Source organism: Trachypithecus francoisi, unplaced genomic scaffold, assembly GCF_009764315.1.
Source record: "Trachypithecus francoisi isolate TF-2019V2 unplaced genomic scaffold, Tfra_2.0 Lachesis_group19, whole genome shotgun sequence".
Classification (NCBI taxonomy): Eukaryota; Metazoa; Chordata; class Mammalia; order Primates; family Cercopithecidae; genus Trachypithecus; species Trachypithecus francoisi.
The window spans coordinates 5,204,661-5,220,161 of record NW_022681464.1 but is presented as its reverse complement, the minus strand read 5'-3'; the positions used below and the strand labels follow the sequence as shown (position 1 = coordinate 5,220,161).

General features: G+C 44.9%; 1 long non-coding RNA gene across 1 annotated transcript; it reads right to left on the bottom strand.

Moving 5' to 3' along the window:
• Positions 1-1,357: 1,357 nt before the first annotated feature.
• Positions 1,358-2,368, bottom strand: LOC117063903. The gene is made up of 3 exons (XR_004429159.1): positions 2,260-2,368; positions 1,832-1,922; positions 1,358-1,457 (listed from the first exon to the last, which is right to left on the bottom strand). It is a non-coding gene; the product is annotated as an uncharacterized LOC117063903 (long non-coding RNA).
• Between the last annotated feature and the right edge of the window lie 13,133 nt (positions 2,369-15,501).

Sequence of the window (15,501 nt, the reverse complement as noted above, 5' to 3'; positions counted from 1 at the left end):
GTTGTTGCTGCAATTCTAGGCTGAGTTTATGTAGTTGTTGAACTCGCGTTTCTACGAGTCCAGATTCATTTATGTAGAAACAACAATCTTCTCTGAGGAACAGACAGGTCCCTCCTTTTTTGGCCATTAACAGGTCTAGTGCACGGCGGTTTTGTAAAGTAACTTGGGCAAGGGAAGTCAATTGTCTCTGTAATGAGGCAAGGGATTTGGCGGAAGCTTCCATAGCTATGGAGAATTGATGAGAGAGTTTTGCAGTGCGGATAAGGGAGTGACCTAAAGCTCCCCCGGCTAGTCCTGCAGCAACTAAGGACGTGGTGAGTGAGACTCCGGCTACTAGGGGGAGGAATATAGCTCGTTTTGGTCTAGGGAAAGGGGCGGAAAATTCTGCAGGGGTGTGCAAGGTTAGTTGGGGGACTAGCGTGACAGGGAGACACAGTAGGGTTATAGTGGCCTGAGTGGAAAGGTTCTTATATAGGGTCCCATTGCACCAGAAGAAAGAACCGGAGGGGCAAAGAGGGTTGAGTTGGGAGTGGAAGTTGTATTACAGAGGGTAGTGCCGGCATTTGAATAACAAAAGGAACTTGTGTCTGTCCAGGGTTTAGGAACAAGGGGACATCAGGGATCGGGGGTGGTATGTGGCTATTGTTAGGGTTTAGGCTGAGAGAAGCGTTAGACGGGCCTGGAAGTGGAACTGTGGTTAACGGCGGTCGCCCTAGAGCCGCGCAGAAGAAGCATGCAGAGAGATTGCCTAGGCCAGTGGCGTTTGCGATTTCTAACCCTTCTTTTAATAGGGATAACCAGGAAAAGGGGCGGGTAGGAGTTAAAGTTGAAAGCTGGACATTTAATTCCCTTTCCTGGTTCTGTATAGCCACGTGTAGGGTGGTCTGGATCTGAACAAGGGAACGCCAGAGAAAGAGACGGCTACTAGGCCAGGTAGTTCCTGAAGTCAGGTACATAGCCCCTTTTGTTCTGTCTGAGCATAATTGGTCCAGTTCTCAGTCAGGAAGAAACGCCAAGCGAAAGGGGATGTTGCCGGGTTCGCCTGGGTCTCCCCACAAGGGATCCAAAAAAGTAGAAGAGTTATAAAGGAGGTAGGTGTCATAGTTACAGTTTAGGTTGCTGACGGCATAGAACAAGTTTTAGAGGGTTTTCTTTGGTCCGGTCAACTGTCCAGGTTGCTGCCTCTCCCATCGAGGATGTAACAAGGTCCGAGAGCGGGTCTATAGGCTTGGCGTGGGTGTGATGAATCCAGGCGGCGATGCCTTCCACTTTGAGGGCCGTAGGCGTAGTCAGGATCACCTGGAATGGTCCTTTCCACCGGGGTTCTAGGGTTTCTTGTCAGTGGCGCTTGATGAGGACCCAGTCTCCCAGTTTGTATTGATGTGGAATGGGTGGAGGCCCAGCTTCATATAGTTCTTTTAGCTTGGGCCAGACTTCCTCATGAACTCTCTGTAGGGCTTGTAAGGAAAACAAAAGTTCAAGACCATTATCTGTGTCAGCTTTGAGGAGATTGTCTTTAAGGTTAGGGATGATAGGGGGTGGTTTGCCATACATTATTTCATAAGGGGTAAGTCCTAGTTTATAAGGAGAGTTACGTGCCCAGAACAGAGCATAGGGGAGGAGGACTACCCAGTTAGCGCCAGTCTCCATGGCCAATTTAGTTAGGGTCTCTTTTAATGTTCTATTCATTCTTTCTACCTGACCTGAGCTTTGGGGTCGATAAGCACAATGTAGTTTCCAATTAGCCCCAAGGATGGAAGCCAGTTCCTGACTTACCTTTGCAGTGAAGGCCAGCCCATTATCCAACCCTATCATGACTGGAAAGCCGTACCTGGGTAGGATCTCTTCTAGGATCTTTTTGGTCACAATCTGTGAAGTTTCTTTCTTTGTCGGAAAAGCTTCTGCCCATCCTGAGAATGTATCTATAAAAACTAGTAAATATTTGTATCCATATTTTCCTGGCTTTATTTCAGTAAAGTCAATTTCCCACTATATACCAGGTCTATCTCCCCTGTGTCTTTTTCCTGTGGTCTGGGCCCCGTGACTGGCGTTATTGAGTTGACATTCTACACAGTTTTTAACCGTGGCGTCTACTTTTTCAGGGGCGTTTTTAATTTTTAGTCCAGCGTGTTGAATCAAACCTAACATCCACCGCAGGCCCAGATGAGTGCTTTGGTGGATTTGTGCTATTACTCGCTGCCCCAACCTGTCCGGGAGAATGGTATTGTTGTTAGAATCTTTCCACCACTGATTACTGACCTGTGTTCCGGGGAGTTTACTTATCCACTGGAGGTCTTCTTCTGAGTATTCTGGGTGAAAGGGCAATTCTCTGGGCCCGGGATCAGGCAGCTGCAGGGTCAGCAGCTGAGGAGTGGTTTTAGCCACGTCTTTTGCAGGCTGGTCAGCCAGGTTGTTTCCTCGAGTGACTGGGTTAGTGGCCTTTTGATGTCCCAGGCAGTGGACAATAGCCAGCTTTTTGGGTTCCCAAAGGGCAGCCAGAAGATTTAAGATTTCTTATTGTTTTTAATGTCTTTTCCTTCAGCTGTGAGAAGCCCCCTCTCTCTGTATATAGCCCCATGTATGTGGACGGTGGCAAATGCATACCGGCTGTCAGTATATACTGTCAGTTTACGGTCTTTGCCTAGTTTCAGGGCTTGTGCCAAGGCTATTAACTCAGCTTTTTGAGCCGATGTTCCTGGAGGTAAAGGCTCAGCCCAAATTATCTCAGTCTCTGAGGTTACCGCCGCCCCCGCATACCTCTGTCCTTGGTGAATGAAGCTGCTTCCATCAGTGAACCAGGTGAGGTCTGCAACTGGTAGCGGTCGGTCCTGGAGGTCTTCTCTGACTCCATGTACCTGGGCTAGTATTTCAGCACAGTTGTGGAGTGGCTTACTTAAGTCTGGGTCTGGCAGCAATGATGCTGGGTTTAGGGTTGTCGGGGGCTTAAATGTTATTCTGAGGGGGTTTAGTAACAGCCCTTGATAATGGGTAAGCCGAGCATTGCTGAGCCATCGGTCAGGGGGTTGTCGGAGGATGCCTTCGACAGCATGAGGGGTGGTGACTTGTAATTCTTGGCCCATGGCCAGTTTGTTAGCGTCTGTGACCATCAGGGCCGTTGCAGCAATCATCTGGAGGCAAGGAGGCCATCCTGCAGCTACGGGTCCAGTCTCTTTGAGAGGTATGCAACCGGTCTGCGCCAGGGACCTAAATTTTGAGTTAATACTGCTTTCGCTATGCCCCGGCTTTCGTCCACGTATAAGTGGAAAGGCTTAGAGACATCCGGAAGACCCAGCGCGGGGGCCAAGAGCAGAGCAGTTTTGATTTGCTGGAAAGCTTGCTCAGCCTCTTCGGTCCAATTGAAGGGCTGCTGCTCTTTGGTAGCCTGATAGAGGGGTTTTGCCAGTTCAGCGAAGCCAGGTATCCGGAGTCTGCAGAACCCTGCAGATCCCAGGAACTCTCTTACCTGTCGTGTTGACTGCGGTCTGGGGATCTGTAGGACAGTTTCTTTTCGAGCATTTGTTAGCCAGCGCTGTCCCTCTCTAAGTAGATACCCCAAGTAGGTTGTCCGGAGCCGTGAGGCTCGGAAATTGCCGCGGCCTCTGTTGCTTAAGCTCTGCATTGTGGAGACAAGATGGCGCACTTCCTGGTTCTTCATCATCAACTTTACCCGCGCGCGCGAACTTTTCCCGCCCGCGCCTAGATAACCTCCCGCGCCCGGGAAAGACTAAGTCTACCGAGCATGCGTCTGGTGACGTCTCTCATTATTCCCCTCCCCTCCTGCTCTGAGCCCTTCCTCTTTCCTGCCAGCCTATATAAGGCATTGTACCGCCACCATTAAATGAGACTTGATCAGAATACTGTCTTGTCTCCATTTCTTGTGTCTCTTGTCTCTCTAAATTCCCACCCCCTCCTCCAAGGTCTGTGTTAATGATCCTGCTGGCCGGGACAGTAGGTTACCTCCAGCCTGCAGATCTGGGCCTTTTTAGCTGAGGCTCGATAACCCAGGTTTCCCAAGGTTTTCAGGAGGTCTTTGGTTCCTTGGATGCAGGCCTCTGGGGACGTTGCCGCTATTAAGAGATCATCAACATACTGCAAGAGAGTTATACTGGGGTGTTGGCGTCGGTACTCACCCAAGTCTTCGTGGAGGGCTTCATCAAACAGAGTTGGGGAGTTTTTGAATCCTTGTGGCAGTCTGGTCCACGTCAGTTGGCCACTTATGCCTTTCTCAGAGTCTGTCCACTCAAAGGCAAAAATTTCCTGGCTTTTAGAGGCTAAAGGCAGGCTGAAAAAAGCATCCTTTAGGTCTAGAACAGTATACCATTGATTTTCAGGACTCAAGGTACTCAGGAGGGTGTATGGATTTGGCACCGTCGGGTGTATGTCCATTACCCTTTTATTGACTTCTCTTAAGTCTTGTACCAGCCTATATTCTTTACTGTTGGGTTTTTGTATTGGTAGCAGCAGAGTGTTCCATGGTGAGTGGCAGGGGCGTAGGACTCCATGATCTAGGAGTCGGCAGATGTGTGGTATAATTCCCTCTTTGGCTTCCAGGGCCATTGGGTATTGGCGCACGCGAACAGGGTCCATCCCAGGCTTAAGCACAACAAAAATGGTGGGACGGTGCTTTGCTAGCCCTAGCCCTCCTGTTTCTGCCCAGGCCTCCGGGAAGCTCCGGAGCCAGGAGTCTATATTTTGGTTAGGAGGCGTTAACTCCTGGTGAAGCTGGTACTCATCCTCTAGAGTTACGGTAAGAACAGATAGTGGCCTGTTTTGGGAGTCAGTCACTTTGGGCCCTTCTGGTTGAAAATGGATTTGTGCCCCCATTTTTGTCAACAGATCTCTCCCCAACAGGGGACAAGGGCTGTCAGGGATGACCAGGAAGCTATGGGACACTTTCCCGGTTCCCAAGTTTACTGCTCTCTGGGTTGTCCATGGATATCTTTTGGTTCCTGTGGCCCCTTGAACCCAGGAGGAGTTGGAAGATGACTTTCCACAGGGCTTGACTAAGACCGAATGTTGTGCCCCGGTGTCGACCAGGAACTGGACGGGGTCCCCTCCACTTGTAAGGTTACCCTAGGTTCGGGGAGGGGATCCGAACCCCGTCTCCCCTAGTCTGTATCTTGAGTAACTAGTATTGGCATAGATTTGGGCTGCCATTGCCCTTGGCCTGGCTGGCGCTGTTTCTTTTTGGGGCAGTCTTTTATCCAGTGACCAATTTCTCTACAGTATGCACATTGGTCTTTACTCAGATTGCACCTAGGGGCACGCGTGGATTGGGTGCTTCCTGGCGGTGGTTGTTCTTTTTGGATGACCGCCGCCAGGACTTTGGTCATTTTCTCAGTGGCCCTAATTTGTCTTTCCTCTGGAGCATCTCTGTTGTTGTAAACTCTCTGTGCTATGCGAAGGAGGTCCTGGACCTGTTTTCCCTCCAAATCTTCTAATTTTTGTAGCTTTTTCTTAATATCTGCAGCTGCCTGGTTGACAAAGGACATAACGACTGCTGCCTGATTTTCAGGTGCCTCTGGATCTATAGGTGTATACTGTCTAAAGGCTTCCATTAGTCTTTCTAGATAAACAGCGGGACTTTCTGTCTTTCCCTGTAAAACAGAATATACCTTAGCCAAATTAGTGGGCTAGTGGGCTTGCGAGCTGCAGCCCGGAGACCCGCCATTAGAGTCTGGCGATAAACGAGTAGCTTTCCCCTACCTTCTGCTGTATTGTAGTCCCACATTGGCCTGGTCAAGGGAAATGCTGCCTTAATGAGGTCGGGGTTTGCAGTTGGTTGACCGTCATCTCCAGGAACCAACTTTTTAGCCTGTATCTGGATTCTCTCCCATTCCTCCGTTGTGAACAGAATGAGGAGGAGCTGTTGGCAGTCATCCCAGGTGGGCTGATGAGTGAACATGACACTGTCTAGAAGGGCTGTTAGGTCCTTGGGGTTTTCAGAGAATCAGGCATTCTGAGTTTTCCAGTTATACAGGTCACTGGTAGAGAATGGCCAATACTGGAGTCTAGGGTTGCCTGTGTCATCGGGGGTTCCTATTTCCCTTAAGGGGAGCGCTACAGTGGAATCGGGAACTCGCGGAGTTGCCTCACAATGGACACGCCCACGCGTTCATCCCGCCGGTCCTCCTGAGCCATGTTCACTTTCAGTTTCTCCTGATGCCGTGGCCGCTTCTCGGCCCTCATGGCTTCCTGGGAGTGCAGCCGGTTGGGCTTGAGCATGGGGTGAGGGAGGCGGAGGATAAGGCGGGGGTTCCAAGGATGCGAGGTCCTGGCTGTCAGGCAACACAGGGGGCAAGGGGGCAGTTGGAGTTTTTGGTCTTTTGGTGGTCCCAGTTGGTTGCGTGACTAGGGTTTTACAGGGTTCAGAGGTCAGCAGAAAGGGAGCTAGCCACGGGGGCGGGTTTTCCACCAGATCTTGCCAGACTAAAACGTAGGGGATCTGATCTGGGTGTCCCGAACGACCTGGCAGGAAAACCCTTGATTTTACCTGGAGGATAATGGGGAAGCAAAAAGTTCCCTCAGCTGGCCAGCCTACGCCGAAGGTGGGCCACTCAGAGTGGCAGAAGGTTATTAATTTTCCCTTTTTAAGTTCTATACTGAGATCATGTCCCCTTGCTCTCACATCCTTAAAATTATTGACAAGGAGAGAAAGTGGTGTGGTCTGGGAGTTGCCCATTCTGAGGAAGTCCTGTTGATAGAAGATGGGTGGTAAGGGATATTAGGCCTGGTACAGGACTGGCTCCGAAGCTCCTGTAAATCAAGGTAAATTAGTAAGGGGCGTGCAACAGATAACTTCCAACAACCAAGATATATTGATCACTAGCACGTCTTGGGCTTAGGACCCGACCAGAAGCAGATGGGCCACAAAATACAGAGTCCCAGATGAGTACCAGAGGACGTCTCCCACCAGCCTCCACTGACTGTCCTATAGCGCGTCCGCCAGGACTAGATCAGTCTCATATACAGACCCTGGGGGATTATTCAGAGGCAGACAGACAACATATCAACAGAGCCAGCTTACTCACTTTTGCGATGACCCATTGGCCTGGGGTCTGGTGGGCTTAGGGGCAATCCCGGGCGAGCCCCCAAGATGTAATGCCCAGACCCGCGATGACCCGAAAGCAACCACCAGAGTCCAGAGACAAAGCCAAGTGGCAGGGATCACTTTATTTCAAGTTTGAACTCAGTTCCCTCCAGCTAGGCATCAGATCCTAGGGAGAGACCCCGAGCTCGGTGTTCAGCCGTCTTTTATAGTCAGACACAAACAAGTTACAGCAAGTTACAGAGTCACTGGGGATTTTTACAGTTGTAGGTTTACAATTGGCTGACATTTAAAGTTAAACATTAGTCAGTTGTTCATTGGTTCCCGCCCTTTGACCAAACCACAAACGGCCGCTTGCCCTGCTAGGGACTTTCCAGATAACCTTGTTGTTTTAGCATTAAGGGGAGTTTCCTGACTTTTTTGACCTCTGATATTCAGTATTTTTCCATTCCTCAAGCAGACACCCTGACTGACCAAAATTTATTAGGTGGGAATTTCCTCTTCCTAATAAGCCTGAGAGCACTACAGGAGGCCAGGGCTTATTTCATCCCTTCGGCTTCAGCTGTAAAAGGCGGCACGCCTCCAAGGGGGTCGTTTATAGGCCTACCCTTAGAGCGCATTCTCTTTCTCAGGGATATTCCTTGCTGAGAAAAAGAATTCAGTGATATCTCTCCTATTTGTGTGCAAAAGGAGAAAAGATATGGCTCTGTTCCCTCCGGCTCACTGGCGGCCAGTTCAAGGTTACCTCCCTTGTTTCCTGAACACCGCTGTTATCCTGTTCTTTTTTCAAGATGCCCAGATTTCATATTGTTCAAACACACATGTTTTACAAACAATTTGTGTAGTTAAGGCAATCATCACAGGGTCCTGAGGTGACATATATCCTCCTCATCTTACAAAGAAAATGGTGGGATTAAGAAATTAAAGACAGACATAAGAAATTACAAAAGTATAAATTTTGGAGAACTAATAAAATGTCCATGAAATCTTTATATTTTATGTTTTTCTGTTGTGGCTCCAGCCAGTCCCTCCGTTCAAGGTCCCTGACTTCCTGCAACATTTTCTCTCCCTTTTCCTCTATATAAATGTGCCATGGCGATGAAGGCTTGTTCGTTCTCTCGATTTTGGTGCAGGATTCTTTGACTGGTCCAGCACACTAAAAACAAACCGATTAAACAGAGACACATAATTCCAAAATTTATTGCAGTAGAGTTTCTAATAGACTCATTCCAAGTCGTGGGGTTTAATCCATAAAGATTTTTGCCACTTGATCTAACGCCTCAGCTCTAGGCACAATATTTAAGTGACTCTGAGAGGCTTCAAAAATTTGTTGTTTTAATTTAGAAATGTCTAAAGTGAGATTATCTTCTCTTCCCTGTAAATGGCGTCTAACCATGTCCCAGTGATGTTTAGACTCATTATAAATTTGGGGTGTAATACAAAAATCTGACATATTCCAGTCACACTGTAACTGGAAACAATGTTCCAAGCTCATGAGCCTATCTCCCATCCAAATAACAGTTTGTCTAAGGTCATTAATTTGATTAGCCAATTTTTGATCTATACCCGATTGTGAATTCCACAACCTTGTGGAATTCTTTTGCCAATTGTCAACAAAGCTTACTGTCTGAACAGAAGAGTGCAATGCGACTCCTGCCACAGCGGCTGTAGATATGACTGCAATTAATCCCATAATCACTGCAATTAAAGTAAAAATGAATCTTTTGGATCTATTTAAAATGCCTTTTAATACTTCAGTTAAAATATAGATAGATGGCGAGGCCTCCCATGGTCGGTCCATGGACACAGGGATCCACACGCCTTCTCTTGCTCTCACTAGCAGAATACGGTGCTGCCAATCAAAAGTCGAATCAATGCAAGTAAACAATCTGCAATTTTCACACGTTATAGTTTGGGAGTCTGGTTTAATAACTATATTTCCTATGACTAACATATAAGGGGGTTTTACACAACTTTGTAAAGGAACTGTTAGGCTGGAATTTAGGTTGATAGAGTAAAATGTCTTATAATCTCTTGTTTCTATAGTTTGGTTTCCAGACCAAATTCTAAGGTGGTATGAAGCCACAGTAAGCCTCCATAATTCTGGATGTTCAGGACCAAAAACAGGACTTATTATTTTTGGTCTTGGGGTAGAGATTCCCTTTTCTCCCCATTTCCAACGGTAGAAAGACTGTAATTTTTTGTGCTTATGTTTGTCTACATTTTTTGTTAAGTCACTATCAACAGTTGGACTCACTAGTGCACTGGGACAGAATTGAGTTTGTCCTGTGCAATCGTGGTAGAATTGACCTCGAGGTGCCCAATCTATAACAGTTCCAAATGTATTGTTTTGTAAAATCACCGCACTATCGGCCACACATTCTTCCCAAACTAAATCTCTTGTTTCTATGGAAATCTCCTTGGGGCAAGGTTTCCCTTTTGGTCTAAATTTTAGTGATCTTTGATAAGAGAAGTCTTGTAAATAGTTTACCTGTGGTTTGAGTGACATTCCCCTTACCATGTGATAAGTAAATTTACAGGTGGGATTGAAAGTAGGTACTTCTACCAACCAATTTTGGATAGCAGGCATTAAACATCCTGGTGCTTTCCCTAGACATATAGGAGGATAACGATACCCAATGGAAATATTTATCATCATTCCTTCTTCCTCCGGTTTGGCAGGGCAACGATCATCTGTGGGACCAGGAACCCACACACTATTATTAACATATACTTCAATAGGATTATCCATCCATGTGACTGCCCGAATTAAAGGCAGGAAAGGCACATAGGCCCAGTAGGTATAATTAGCTGCAGCTGCTCCTGCAGGCATGGGGAGACTTAACACTGTTGATACAACCATTAAAGCTGCAAGCAGCATTTTTTCTGAGGTTTGTGTCACCTTTGTGCTAGCTAGGCTTTTTCTAGCTAACAGTGTCAGCTTCTTTGACTGTGCCCAGGTCGGCAGCTCTGCCTTCTTGGCGCATGGTGACTTCATCTGTTTTTTTGATATCACCACTTGGCTCATGATGCGAGTCAATGGTGCTCGATTGCAGTGTTTCCGTCTCCATGGAGGCGCTTTTCTTTGCATCTCCGATGGGTTCATTGTAGAACTTCAAATGTCTAGTGGGTATCCAAACAGGAAGCTGATTTTCTCCTGGTGAAACACAAGCAAAACCTCTTCCCCAGGTTATCACCTCCCTATTTCCCATGTCCTATTTTTGTTGTCTTTCCACCAAATCAGTTTTCCTTCATGTGGGCTGTTCTTTTTACCAGGAAGATGTTGTTCTGCAGAAGTAGTAGTCTGATTTCTATAAATGTTTAAAAAATTTAAAGTAGAGAGTGCTAGATTAAGCTGCATCTGAGGAGAGGTACACTCCTTACTGTCTCCCCCCTTTTTTTGTTTAACTGAGTTTTGAGTGTTCTATTAGTTCTTTCAACTACGCCTGTCCTTGGGAATTATAAGGAATTCCTGTTGTATGTGTAATATTCCACTGATTTAAGAATTTTTGGAAAGCTTTACTACAATAACCTGGTCCATTGTCAGTTTTAATTTTTTCTGGGACTCCCATTACAGGAAAACAAGATAATAAATGTTTTTTAACATGGGAAGTACTTTCTCCTGTCTGGCATGTTGCCCATATGAAATGTGAATAAGTATCAACTGTTACATGAACATATGATAATTTTCCAAATGAAGGTACATGGGTAACATCCATTTGCCATAGTGCATTAGGACACAGACCTCTGGGATTAACTCCTGCCTCTTGGGTGGGCAGGTGTAGTACTTGACACTGGGTACAATGTTGTACAATATTTTTTGCCTGTTTCCATGTGACATCAAATTTGTTTTTTAACCCTGATGCATTTACATGAGTCAAAGCATGAAGTTCTTGTGCTTTTACGAATGCAGAGGATACCAGTAAGTCAGCTTGTTCATTTGCTTTAGTTAAAGGTCCTGGTAAATTAGTGTGTGCTTGAATATGAGTAATATAAAATGGGAAATTCCTTTTTCTTACTGTTTGTTGTAACAAATTGAACAGCTGGTTTAACTGATCATCCATGCTATATTTAATTAGAGCTGTCTCAACATCCCTTGTAGCCTGTACTACATATGCAGAATCTGATATAATATTAACAGGTTGATTAAAATCTTCTAACACTGTAATGACTGCAACCAACTCTGCCCTTTGAGCTGACTGATATTGAGTTTTGATTACTCGCTCCTTTGGCCCTGTATAAGCCGCTTTTCCATTGCTGGAACCATCAGTAAATACTGTCAGAGCATTTTCTAAAGGTTTATGTCTGGTAATTTTAGGTAAAATCCAAGTAGTCAATTTTAAAAACTGGAAGATTTTTGTTTTGGGGTAATGATTATCAATAATTCCCACAAAATCAGCAAGGCCAATCTGCCATGCACCAGAATTGATAAAGGCTTGTTTAACTTGTTCCTTGGTTAAAGGAACAACTATTTTTTCTGGGTCATTACCACACAATTTTATTATTCGTAATCTTGTCTGACAAATTAATGTAGCTATTTGATCCAAGTACAATGTAAAAGTTTTAATTGTACTGTGAGGAAGGAATGACCACTCCACAAGATCAGTATTTTGAACAATGATGCCTGTTGGAGAATGTGCAGTAGCAAAAATCAAAAGTTGGAGTGGGGCTAAATAATCTATTCTACTTATTTGCGCTGACTGAATTTTTTCTTCCACTGATTTAATTTCTTTTGTTGCCTCTGGGGTTAATATTCTTCTACTATTTAAGTCTGGATCTCCTCTTAGGATAGAGAACAAATTTGACATGGCATAAGTAGGAATGCCTAGAGTTGGCCGAATCCAATTAATATCGCCTAACAATTTTTGAAAGTCATTTAATGTTTTTAATGTATGTTTTCTTATTTCTATTTTTTGTGGCTTAATTTTTCTATTTTTTATTTGCATCCCTAAATAACGAAAAGGAGCAGAGGTTTGGATCTTATCAGATACTATTGTTAGTCCTGCGTTGGCAACCTCTGCTTGCAGAAATGTGTAACAGTCAATTAATTTGTCTCGTTTCTGCAGCACATAAAATATCAATATAGTGAATGATATAACAACCTGAAAATTTGTTTCTAACTGGTTGAAGGACTTGACCTACGAAAGTTTGACAAATAGTTGGACTATTAAGCATTCCCTCAGGTAAAACTTTCCACTGAAACCTGGTGGCTGGTTCTTTATTATTTATGGCTGGTATAGTTGAGAGACCAAATGAAATCTACAGGCAGGCAGCCCGGGCGGCGCCTTGAGCCTAGTTAGAAGTTGACCCTACAGGCAGACAGCCCGGGCGGCGCCTTGAGCCTAGTTAAAAGTTGACGCCGGACCTAACCGATAATGTTATCTATAGATTTCAGATGTTGTATAGACAAGCAATGTGAAAGTCCCTGTCTTGTTCTTTTTCTGTTCTAATTACTAGTGCTTGCCATATATCTCTCAACTTCCTGAGCCCAGTATAAACATATCCCACCATATGTCTCCCCTCCATATATCCCTCAACTTCCTGGGCTCATCCCACCATATGTCTCCCTACCATATATCTTTCAATTCAAAGACTACCATATATCTCAACTTTAGAAGGACACCACCTGGAAAATCCCCGATAAGAACACAGCCGTTTGTGAGAGCGCGGGAACCAATAAAAAAACTGCTAAATGTATAAACTTAAAATGTTAACCAATTGTAATGCTGTAACCTAGAGAATTCCCTCGTTCCTCTGCAACTTTACAAGTCCTGTTTACATTAGGCTATAAAAGGCAAGCGCACGCATTGTTCAGGGCCCTCCTGTATGTTGTGGAACGGAGGGACCAAGTTCGAACTTGCATTAAAGATCCTTGCCGCTTGACTTTGACTCTGGACTCTGGTGGTCTTTTTCGGGGAACAAACGGTCTGGGCATAACATAGTAAAGGCAAATTTTTCACAATCTTACTCTGCCAGAGGAATGGTAAAAAAGGAATCCTTTAGCTCAATTATAATTAAAGGCCAGTCTTTTGGGATCATGGCCGGAGAGGGCAATCCAGGTTGGAGAGGCCCCCTGGGTTGAATTACAGCATTTATGGCTCTTAAATCCATTAACATACGCCATTTGCCTGATTTTTTTTTGAATTACAAATACAGGAGAATTCCAGGTTGAGAATGAAGGCTCAATGTGTCCCTTTTCTAATTGTTCCTTTGCTAATAAGTATAAAGCCTCCAGTTTTTGCCTTGGTAGCTGCCACTGATTTACCCATACCGGGTTTTCTGTTTTCCAAGTTAATGGAATGGTTTAGGAGGCTCTATAGTGGCCGCCCCTAAAAACGATACCCTATTCCTTTTCTTTTTTGAATTTTTGTAGTCTCAGTTGGGACTTTAATGCCATTTTTATTTTTTCCTAATCCCTTTCCTGGTATATATCCCATTTTAGTCATGATTTTTTGACTCATGGGGCTGTATAATGCAGCGGGCATAATGATTTCTGCACCCCATTGTTGTAACAAATCTCGACCCCATAGATTAACAGGAATTGAAGTAATCATTGGCTGAACAGTACTTTCTTGATTATCTGGCCCTAAACAATGTAAAATCATTGTACTTTCATACACTTCTGAAGCTGTGCCTACGCCGACAAGTCTTGTAACAGCCTTTTGTTTAGGCCAATTTTTTGGCCACTGATTTAAAGCAATGACAGAGATATCTGCTCCTGTGTCTACTAACCCTTCAAACTGTTTTCCTTGAATAATGGCCTTACACACAGGTCTGCTCTCAGAGACCAGACTTGCCCAATATGCAGCCTTTCCTGCCAGATCAGTGCTTCCGAACCCTCCTGTTCTTTTTATTTCACTGTTTCCAACTTTAATATAAGGTAGGAGTAATAACTGAGCGATCCTGTCTCCTGGACTGGCACTCCAAGGAATTGAGGAACTAATAACCAATTGAATTTCTCCTTTATAGTCTGAATCAACCACACCAGTATGAATTTGAACTCCTTTTAGATTTAAACTTGATCTTCCTAAGATTAGTCCTACAGTTCCCTCAGGCAATGGGCCGTATACCCCTGTGGGGATTTTTTGTGGAGGCTCCCCTGGAAGCAGAGAGACTGCTTGTAAAGTACATAGATCTACTGCTGCACTGCCACTTGTGGCGGGGGATAATTGCTGTATTGTGATAACTGGCTTATTCCCTGAGACACTTGTGACAGTGGGGGTTGTTGTTCCTGAAAACCCTGAGGAACAAAGGGTTGAATTTTGAATGCCCCAGTTTGTTGCGGGGCCTGAGGCTGGCCCCTCCTCTCGTTTCCCAACAGTGGTTGCCCATTTTTATCATACTTAGAACGACATTGATTACCCCAATGTTTTCCCTTTTTACATCTTGGACATAGGCCAGGTGGCCCTTTATCTGTTGTTGTAATAACTTGAGTAGTTACATTTTGTTTATTTGTGACTAGGCAATTCTTTTTTAGATGACCAATTTGACCACAATTATAACATTTTCCCCCAAATGTTTTCACTTGTCCTCCTAAAGCAACTCCTGTGATTGCCTGAGCCATAAGCATAGCTTTATGTATAGCTCCTCCAATTCCATCGCAGGCTTTAACGTACTCTGAGATTACATCTGATCCTGTGGGAACCCTTCCTTTTAATGGCTTAATGGCTGATTGACAATCCGGATTGGCGTTTTCATATGCCATCAACTCCACTATGACTTTACGGGCATTCTCATCGGTAATTGACTTTTGAGCAGCATCTTGAAGTCTTGCTACAAAATCAGGGTAGGGCTCTTTAGAGCCTTGTCTTACTGTATTAAAGGAAGGGCAGGTGGTTCCTGGGTCTTGGATTTTCTCCCAGGCCCTAAGGCAGATAGCCCTGATTTGCTCAATGGCCTCATTTGGCATTATTACTTGTTGGTCAACAGTGCTCCAATTTTGACCTATTCCTAATAGTTGATCTGCATCTATGTTAATTGGAGGACTGGCAGTCCTATTTCTTCGGACCTGCACTTGTGCCCCATCAATCCACCAAGTCTTAAATTGTAAAAATTGAGAGGGTGAGAGTGATGATTTTGCCAGAATCTCCCAATCATAAGGAATGAGTCTATGTCCATGAGCAATGGAATCTAATAATGTTCTCATGTAAGGAGAGTTGGGTCCATACTGTTTTACTCCTTCTTTCATTTCTTTTAGCATTTTTATAGAAAAGGACTGATATCTGGCTTCAGCTACGGGAGGCTCTCCCTCTTGGCCCCTTCTCCAGGTGGTCTTGCTTCTAATATTACTGGGAATTGCCACGCCTCAATATCTCCCTGTTTTCTTGCCTCATCAATAATTTTATGTATTGCACCGTAATACCCAGACCCGCGATGACCCAAAAGCAACCACCAGAGTCCAGAGACAAAGCCAAGCGGCAGGGATCGCTTTATTTCAAGTTCAAACTTGGTTC